Raw genomic sequence first — 9,856 nt, 5'->3', positions numbered from 1 at the left:
ATAGGTGGTCTTACTGGAATATGATTTTTATGCTAGCTTGTTTCAGACACTTAAAACCCCTACAGTGAAGAGGGCTTATATGCATTGGAAACTAAGACACTGTTCTGTTCCAGCCTGTATATTAAAGCGATCTTCAAAATAAAGTTACTACAAGTCATGTAGAGCTACTAAGGACTGTATTTTTGGTGGCTGAAAAGGTCCTTTCTGAAATAGAAGAATGTTACCAGCAAAAATACTTCCTTTGACACTAAAACTCTCCTATATCAATGATGTTGAGCTGATTAGTTAAACCCAGAATGCCATAATACCAGAGTGAATGATCAAATCATGCCATTTCAAGTCCCAGTTCTGTGAGGGCGTTTACTACTCCCTGTATACATTATTTTTTACATCCTTTAATACATTACCTTTGGAGATGCCTGTGGTCTCAGTACTCCCAACAGCTATGCGTAAATTGCTAGGTGAAAGTAACGAGGAGTAGTAAATCAATCCTAGCATCACAAAATGCCGTTACACAGGAAACCTGATTCACATCTGGAATCTTCAGTGCGTAAGTGGCTACTACTGCAGTAGCTCCCTAAAATGAAGAGGGATAAGGAAGAAAAAGAAGTGTAGTTTGAACTTCGCAGTTCCTACAAAAATAAATCTTTACAATGTCAAAGAGCTAATACTTGTTACTAATATTCTCCCCAATTAAGCCGTGACTGATGCTATCAGGACCTGGTACATAAAACATAAATCTTATGCCAAAACAAGCACAAAGACTCTGCTCAATACTTATTTCACAAAAAAAAAAATTAGTATGACTGGAGCTGTTTTTAGAGGCTGATGTAATGCCGTCCCAATCATTTTTTCAGCTGGCATATACTGCCCCAGATGCCTTATAGTGCATGCTGTAATGAAAGAGGCGATGCACGGGACAGACAGGACAAAGCAAGTTTTCCTCAGTTTTGAACAAATGCAGTACATTTCCTTTTCCTGTTACTGTTTCAAGTTAAGTGCAGCTACTGTGGAGAGTCCAGGAGAGCCAGCAGTGAGCGCTACCACTGCAGCGCAAATAAGCAAAGTCAACACATCTGGCTAATCTCTCTCTGTCCCGGCGGTGGCAGAGGGAAACAGAACAGTATTTCTACTGTTCCCTGCTCACACCATCCTGCTTTTGTCCTTACTGCAAGTAACACCGGCGATGCCATTCTGATACTACAGTCTACCACCCATTCATATATGGTATTTCTGGTGCTTTAACAGGTGAAAGAGGTAGGTCAAACCTATTCAAACCAATGGAAAAAAAACAAAAGGTGGGTAGAAATGTTGGAGCATTAGGCATGAGAATAACGAATAAATAAATAGTGTGAAAGAACTATAGAGTATGGGTATTTGAAGGATGCAAATGCAGGAAATAAGATTCTTGTTAGAAAGTAATGATTCTTGCTGTTAAAAAGTTTCAGCTAGCTCACAAAAATTTGCAACAAACTGTGTAAAACTATTGTGAAGATACTTGAAATGGCTGGATTGCCAACGAGCAGCTCTGGAAAGCTGTCCTTTGACAGGAACAGGCATGTTTAAAACGTTTAAACCCTGTTTCAGCTGAAGTCAATGGAAATCCTTCCCTTAATGTCAGGGCAGGATTTCACTTTGATCCCAAGTACATTTTTTACACAAATGATTGAAATAAAGTGAACAGCTAACACATTATTGTGTGAATCAACATATTGAGATAATTATTAGATAAGAGATTAATGGTTAGTAAATTTTTTGGTTTTTTCACACCTGCTACAGCTAGGGAAGGCTTGTTGTTCCCTGAGTGGGTAGCCCAGGCTGCATGAAGGTGGTGATGTGAAAAATGGAAGCTGTTCTGCAGAGCGACCCTCCAGGCTGCATCATGCTCGCCCGTGCTGCGAGGATGATGAGGGGACGGGAGCATCTCCTTCCGAGGGAAGGCCGAGAGAGCTGGGCCTGTTTAGCCCGAAGAAGAGAAGGCTGAGAGGGGACCTGACCCATGCCCACAGATAACTTAAGGGCAAGCACTGGGGAGGACGGGGCCAGGCTCTTCAGTGGTGACCAGTGACAGGACAAGGGACAACAGGCGCCAACTGAAGCACAGGCAGTTCCAGCTGAATGTGAGGAAAAACATCTTTACTCAGGGTGACAGAGCCCTGGCACAGGCTGCCCAGCGAGGCTGTGGGGTGTCCTGCTCTGGACCCACCTGGACATGACCCTGTGCAACCTGCTCTGGGTGAACCAGCTTTAGCAGGGGTTGGACTGGGTGCGCTCCAGGGATCCCTTCCAGCCCTGACCAGTCTGGGATGCTGTGACTTTCAAATGTAGCATTTCCTCTGGGGAGCCTGACCATATCTGCTCACCCTAACCAAGAATAGTACATTGCCAGTTACTAAGCATCTAATAGAGGGTTAATTATTACAATATAGTTTTATTCATATTGAAGTCAATTAGACCATATGAAATTCTCAAAGACATGTGGAAAATAATTCTTGGGTGTCTGATGAAGTTTTTACTGTGAATAAAATACCTGTTTTCTGTTTCGCATGTCAGCCCTGGTTGGACCCGTGTCCCCACTGGATTGCCGTGACTCAGCACACTCCTTTGTGTTTCAGAAATCCTGAAATGCAGCCAAGAAGTTCCTTCTAAAGATTACCTTGTTAAAGAAAGAATGTCCACTTTATTGCTTGCCCTTCAGATCACATTCAGTGACCGCAAATTGTTGTATTTCAAGTAGGGGTTTTTCTGTCAACTTCTCTTTAAACATAGAAACTAAAATTCCCTCCCCCGTCCCCCTCTAATCCCTTTCCTTTGGCTTCTGGAGCAGCACCATGGTCCTGTGAAATTCAGAGTCCATTTCTGGATCCACATGTAGCACAGCTGTGCACACAGCTTTCTACTTTCTCTGCCAATTCATCTCACTGTTAACTCACAGACAGATATCCCAGGTATTTTAAGACTGCATTTACATGCAGCTGTGATGGTAGCCAAATCTAAGCTGCTCTTGAATAGTGTTTATTACATTTAAGGTGACTAGTGTGAATGCCAGTGTTCATGAACTGATTTCCAAAAATAAAAAAAATTAAAAATCAGTAAATTTGATACTGAACACAGTGTTTCACTTGGTGGATAGCAGGATTGGGTTGATCACTGTGTATTCTCATCTCTCTCCAGTCCAAAGAGTTTCCTCCATCAAAATCAGCAACAATAAATGGTGCTTTTAGAGTCGGTTCAAATTCTGTGACTAGATAACTACTAGACCTCTCCTGTGCGAAGCCTTCAACAGCAGAAGAAAAAGGTGATTTGCCATACAAACTGCTCTATCTCTCTGTTCCTTTCTGTCTTTATTTTGAGACAGATCAAGAAACAGTGAAATAGTTGTACATCCTTGAGGCACCATCTTTTTCTACAGTGTTTTAGATTAGGCTGGGGGGGGTGGGGAAGGTGATTTGCAACCCAAATATCTACAGATTTCTGTGTAAGAGAGAATATTTCATTATATGTAGACTTCAGAGAAACTGGGTGACTGGTACCTTTACATGCTTTCATACAACTATCCCATGCCATCTGGGTTTATAGCAGAGTTCGTTATATCTGAATTGGGAAGAGTTTAGCATGTGAAATACTATCAGCTGAAAGCTAATGTTCTCAGATCACAATAGTTGTTTCCCAAGTGGAGTAGAATTCTGTAAGAAACAAAGCAGAAGGCATAAATATTGAAGGTCTAAGTATTGCAGGAGAGATTTGGCCCACAAATATAATTTTTAAGGGAAGAGAAAAATGGGTGAACTCATGTATTTTCTCACCTCTTGCCCATTCCAGGCTGTAACTGTACCATCAGTAGCTGCAGTTCAGGTAACAGACATTAACTTTCCAGCACCAAACATGTTCATTGTCGGGCAGATAAACCATGACAATTGTTTTACCTACAATAAAATAAGAGTTAGAAAACAAAATCTAATTAAATAGAACTGAAAGGTTTGATTCTGTACAAGCTCTGTACAGCAAACTGTTTAAAGATGTGGAGCTCACTACACCCAGAAAAATACCATGCCCTTTAGACAGCATATTACTAAGTATTATCAAATGACAGCATGTGTGAAAGTTTCCCTCTTAGAGCGTTATGTTATGGATGATTAACAATTGAGATCTTACTGTAGGTTCAAGAAACAGATTTGCAATATTAATAGATAACAGGTTGGTGTGCAGATAGGCACCTAAATATTTTCTCAAATCAGTTCATGGTCAGGCAAGATGGGAAAAAGACTTTAAAAATTACGCCATTCCTTCACCACCGTAGATGACCTAATGAGATAAGGTTCTGCGTCACCATCTTTTATGTAAATTCTTTTTTAGGGTTGGTAAGGGAGTGTTACAGTTAGCCACTTCATGAAGAAAAACAAACAGAGCTCTATTTTTAGCCTTCTGAGAATATAATGCACAAATGCCATTTTTTCCAGAGGTGATTTGTTGAGTTTCCACATTTCTGCTTATGGTCAGCAAAGCTTTTACAAGAAACCAGACATGGATTTGCATTGTTACTTCATGTGACAGCTGTATACAAATCTTTCAAAATGTTGTATCTGATTCCTAACATGAGATTAATAGGCAGCTTCTTTTAATATGCATCTTTGAGAACTTAAAACTCAATTACTTCCAACTAGACATTTTGAAAACTGTTACCCACCATGAGACAAGTAACCAAACAAAACTGTTTTCTCTAGTACCTAAGCCTAAAGCGTGGTGAATATACCCATCCCTTCCCTCAGATTTTTAGATGCTTTCCTGGACACAACCTTTACTGGATCTGTTACTGCTTGGGTATCTTGTGTGCCTGTCCAGTCACCAGCCTGCTAGCAGGGACACTACTTGGGTGTTTTCGTAGTACAGTAGTAAAAACCTAAGCAAACCCATACAAGACGTACCTGTACAACGTGTTGTCATTTTAGCATTGTAAAACCAAACCAACCCAATTGTGATACTTTGGGCATCAAAAGCAGCCTTACTCACCCAGGGAACTGTTCTCTGAAGTGTTGCTCCAGAGCTCTTGTGCCAAAAAAAAAAAAAAAAAAAAAAAAGGATTTTAGAAATGCTGAAGCCAATTCAAGCATCTGACATCTTTTGCTGTCAAGGAAGCAGTAACAGATTGGATCTCTGTTCTGCCACTACAGCCCCAGCTCTTTGAACCATTGGTGTTACACATTCAAAGAAACCGTAAATGTAAGTGTAGGTTTGTGAGTTTTCAAAACAAATCATTGTGGTCACTGTTTATGTTAACTTTTTAATGGAAACATGAGAATAAAACCCACTATACCACTTTTTTTTTTTTTTTTTTTAAATGAAAGGTATCGTAACTATATACTGTGCAATGAAGGGTAGTAAGACTACCATCATCTATAAAATTGATTTGGTGTCGAAAGTAGTAACATCAGTCACAAAAAACCACTTCTGTCCCATAAAGATCCCGTTAACTGACCACTGGTCATTAGGTACAGCACCTCACACAACAGTTTGGGGTTTTTTGTACCTCCCACGATTTACTTGCTGGTAGTGGCTGCAGGACAGCTCCTCAGACCCCCTGAGGGACAAGTTCCCAATTTGTTTTGGCTGGTACATGTGCAAGTTTTCACTTTGTGTGTGTAACACTGAGTGTGCTGGTTGTCATTTCTTGATACCGAAAGTTACACACCCGTGTTTGGAGACAGGTATTGTGCTCCACCTGGATGTGAAAGGTTCACAGGAAGAGCATTCTGCTGTGTGCTATACTGATACAGTGACAATAAAATACACTGCCAAATCACTGGGTGAATTTGGTAAAATACAATACAATTCACTGGATGAATTTGGCTAAAGGAGACGGAACAGGCACATGCTGAAGGCAACCGGTGTGGGCACAGCTTTGTGCTACCAGAGACACCCCAGCAGCAAGCATCCCAGCCCCAGGAGTGTGATGACTTTGCAGGTGCTCAGAGTCTGTAAGGAGCTCTCTGGCGCGAGCAAAGGGCCAGCTCAGCTGGCCAGGCCACTAGAGCAGAAGCAGCGGGTTTAGTAACACCCCAGTTCCTCACTGTACTAGCAAGCATGTTGCTGTATTGTGAACTGGCTACAGCTAACTCACACCCCTTGAAAGGGTAGCAGGACCAGTTGTAACTGTTGTCACCTTCATCTTACACACGCAGTGAACAAAGAAATGAAGTCTGAAGCTTATGTTTTTCTCCCCTATTTCCTCTGTCCCTAGAGGGGCTTTACCAAAGACTGATTTCCTCCAAAGCACCTAAATATAATTGAGTAAACCTGGTTCGAAGCAGGTTGCCTCAAAATTGTCATCAGGTTCTGCTGGTCTTGGCTAAAAGCAGCATTACTTAAAATGACCCTAATATGTGCTAATATGCATTTCCCATCCCACCTGGAAGGTAGGATGTGAAGCTGCCTTACTGATCTCACCAGTTAGGGTGCAATGCCTCTGAGATGAGAGATGTGGTAGCTGCATTTTACAGTGATCTTGCAGCCAGCAGGATGGTGGAGCCGTGGGGTGGCTGTTTCAGCACGGCGAGGGGAGGCGGCAAAGCTGGGGGCACCCTGAGTTCAGTCCTGCACTGGAAGGTGTTGTGGTACTTCCCAGCTCAGCAGCAAGGGCAGGTGCTGGCTCTGGTCTGCTGGGAAATGGCTGGTGCCAGGGGCCTCACAAAGGAAAGCATGGTGGAACCTCCTGGTAAGGGGTTTGCCGTCTCCCTCTGATGGTACTCCCACCCCCTTCTGCTGTGGCACACCATCAAGGAGCGTCACCCAGCAAGCTGATGAGCTGTGAGCCCATCTCTCTAGCACAAACACCAAGGTTAAAGGAAGGAAAAAAACCTCCCAAACAAACCCAAAGCAGGCTTCTGATCTGCCTTTTTGGTGGCATCACTGGGTTTCATCCAGCTTCTGTATCCTGAGAAGGAACCTGAGATTAGACAGCTACAGCTGTTGGGCAACATCTGCCCGCTACAAGATGTGGTGGTTTGCACCCAAACTGGGGAGCACAGGATGTACGAACAGACCCTGACAAGCAGGTTGGCAGGAGAAGCAGAGCCCAGGTCTCCTGAGTGGTAATCCTGCCTGTTGGGCATACTCCCTTCCCTGCAGCCTCTGGGCCGTGCGGAACTCATGTTAAAGCCTGCACAGGTTGTATTTTTCATGTTCAGTAAAATTTGACTCAATTTGTGCCAAAAACTTTCAGGATTCTCCCTCCCCTGAACCCCATGAGTTATGTTTCCTTGAAAAACCACAACCCTCTCTAAGTACCTTAGAAATGCACCATAAGCATGAAGCCAACACTAGACAATAATAAATGAGGCAAAATTACATGCCAGGATGTGCTGGTGATAATGTTTTCCACTGAAGACAGGAGCAGTGAAATTTTCCAGCATAACAACAGAGGCACTGTTCCCCCGCCCCACAGAAAACGCGAGTGAACTCTACTTTGCCACCCCTGCAAACCCTGCCCCGTCTGATCATGTCCCGTAGGGGACACACCAAGCTGCCTGTGTAGCACGCCGAGGCTGGCCTGCTCAGCAGTGACTGACCTTTAAATCCATCTTGTCTTGTCTGCGTGCCCAAGAGGAAATCACATGTGTGGCACGAGCCTGACCCAGAAATATTGCAGGGAGTAGGATATTTTGTGTGAATAAGGAAGGGCAGGGTCTGCAAGATGAATCACTGAAACAATAATTATCCTGAGGAAAAACCTTGGAGGGTGGATTAGCCATGATAACTGCCCTTTCAAGGTAACAACAATGCGAGCCGTCAGCTCTTCTCAACTGCGAGGGACAGAAAATGCTTTAGCACAAAACATAAAAATAAAAATTATGGAAGTTCGTAAGAAGAGATTGGCCAAGGAGGCATCCTTCACTTCCCAACTACGCTGACTTCAGACTGCGATTGTTATATAATCTGCCACAAGAATGGCTCCAAAAATTATTTTTAGCACACCAGTAGCTTTCAGTGAAAATAAATAAAGGGACAGACAGTTGCTATAAAGACAGGAAATAAACTTTAGCAGCTATTTAGCTTTTGGCTAAGCAGGGCAACTGAATTACACAGTTCCTGAGCGTGCATGATAGTCTCAGATAAGACGAAGTCCAAATGATAGTTTTCTTTTCTTTCCTCCGATCAGCCCAGTTGTAACAGTCGGAGCTTTACAATTGCTCCACACCTGCAGCAGACACCAAACCCAGGAGCCTCAGGGTGCTGCAGCCTCTGCCTGCACCTCTGGCGTGCATGCATGTCCCATGGCTGTGTCAAATACAACTGCAATGTGCAGGCATAGGGTTTGCAGCCAGCAACGCCCATTAACTGCGGTGCTCTGCCCATTCCCTGTCTCTGGAGGCAACCCCCCCAGCCTCCCCAGAGCAGTGTCCCCCTTCCTCCCTAGCCCAGGCCGGCTGGTGTGCCCACCCTGCTGCTTGGCTTCTGGAGCATTAGCGCCTCCTGAAGAAGTCGGGATAGCTCTGCTTGTGGGGCACTTAAACTGCACAGAGAAGCTTCAAGCATCCCAAAGACAGGCAGAGTCACGGTGGCAGTGAGGGAGACAGGACACGACCTCCTGCCAGAGGTGGGAAGAGACAGCAGCACCTCCAGCTCATGCAGAGCGGGGGGCAGGGGCAGGCAGATATCCTGTCCAGAGAAATCATTAGTAAAAACGGTCTGTTGCTAATCAAGCACTCACTGCACCAAAGGAGGAAAAAGTAAAGGCCTGGTTCTGTCTCCCAGTTGAAACAATATTCAATTTTTTGTTAGTGAGCCAACCTTGTGTTCAGCCTTGGCTAAACTTGCCTAGCAGCTCAGCTAAATGCTCGTAGCTGCTATGTCATCAATCAGAGCTGATCTCCGAGAGGAGACAATATTTTGCTGCCTTTCAGTTTTCCAAGCAGTTATCTCCCTCAGGTCTGCTTTGAACATCAGAGCTGCCACAGCCTTGCCTGTGCTTTGCCCCCATCCACCTCCTGGGCTGGCAAAAGCAGTGGTGTTACTTCTGCAAACGCCACCTGGCAGACGCCTGGCAGGCACTTCTCGGGCAAGAGCTGGAGCAAAATACCCATCGGGGGTCACTCCAGGTCTGTACTGCACGTGAACAGAAAAGCTCACTGCGGTGACACCATTTGGGGTAAACAAACCAGAATTTGGAAGACAAAACTGCAGGCAATCCGTACCCTGCTTCGGTGGCCACGGTTGCTGTGTGCACGTTCCTCACGAGACACGGAAGAGGTTCTACCTCGCACAGAACCGGCGCTTACGAGGAATGTGCTGTCAGACCCGCGGTGGCTGAGGAAAGGCTCTTCCTGCTCTTCCCTGAGCCCAGCTGAACAGCTGCCAGCAGCGAAGGCAGAGATAGCCAAGGGGAGAGAGAAAACCTGGAGAAGGTGCTTCTCAGGTGCTGCTCTTTCAGTCAGATCTTGAGGGCTCGAGCTTACAGTTATCACAGAACTCTTGCACTCTTTGCAATTTGTGAATTAACTGTAATAATCATAACAACAACAATAATAGTATTTCCCTGTTCTACTGTTACGTGTATGCCTTTCTAGCTCACTGCTCCTGACTTATGAGAAAGAGTAAATAAGATGGTTGCAACTTACCCTTACTAAAACTGTCAAGAGTTTTGTATACCTCTGCCACCCCTCTTCCTGCTGAACTAGACAGCCGTCATCCTCTCATTCCTAACCCCACAAGCCTTCCCTGAATGTCTTGGACGTCTGTTGTTTGGAGATGGGTCCATCAGCACTTGAAGGGTGGTCTGGGGGTAAGGTGAGGTCAAATTACTTAAACATCCTACTATTTTATTTGTTTGTTTAGCTGTACATGGGGTTCCCTTCTGACC

General features: G+C 44.4%; 1 protein-coding gene across 4 annotated transcripts in view; it reads right to left on the bottom strand.

Moving 5' to 3' along the window:
* Positions 1-9,856, bottom strand: part of LOC119147491 (vegetative cell wall protein gp1-like) — a 516,692-nt gene that overhangs the window by 41,246 nt on the left and 465,590 nt on the right. The gene's annotated exons all lie outside the window — the stretch shown is intronic.

Source organism: Falco rusticolus, chromosome 4 (assembly GCF_015220075.1).
Source record: "Falco rusticolus isolate bFalRus1 chromosome 4, bFalRus1.pri, whole genome shotgun sequence".
NCBI lineage: Eukaryota > Metazoa > Chordata > Aves > Falconiformes > Falconidae > Falco > Falco rusticolus.
The sequence above is the reverse complement of the archived record's forward strand: the minus strand, read 5'-3'. Positions and strand labels throughout refer to the sequence as shown.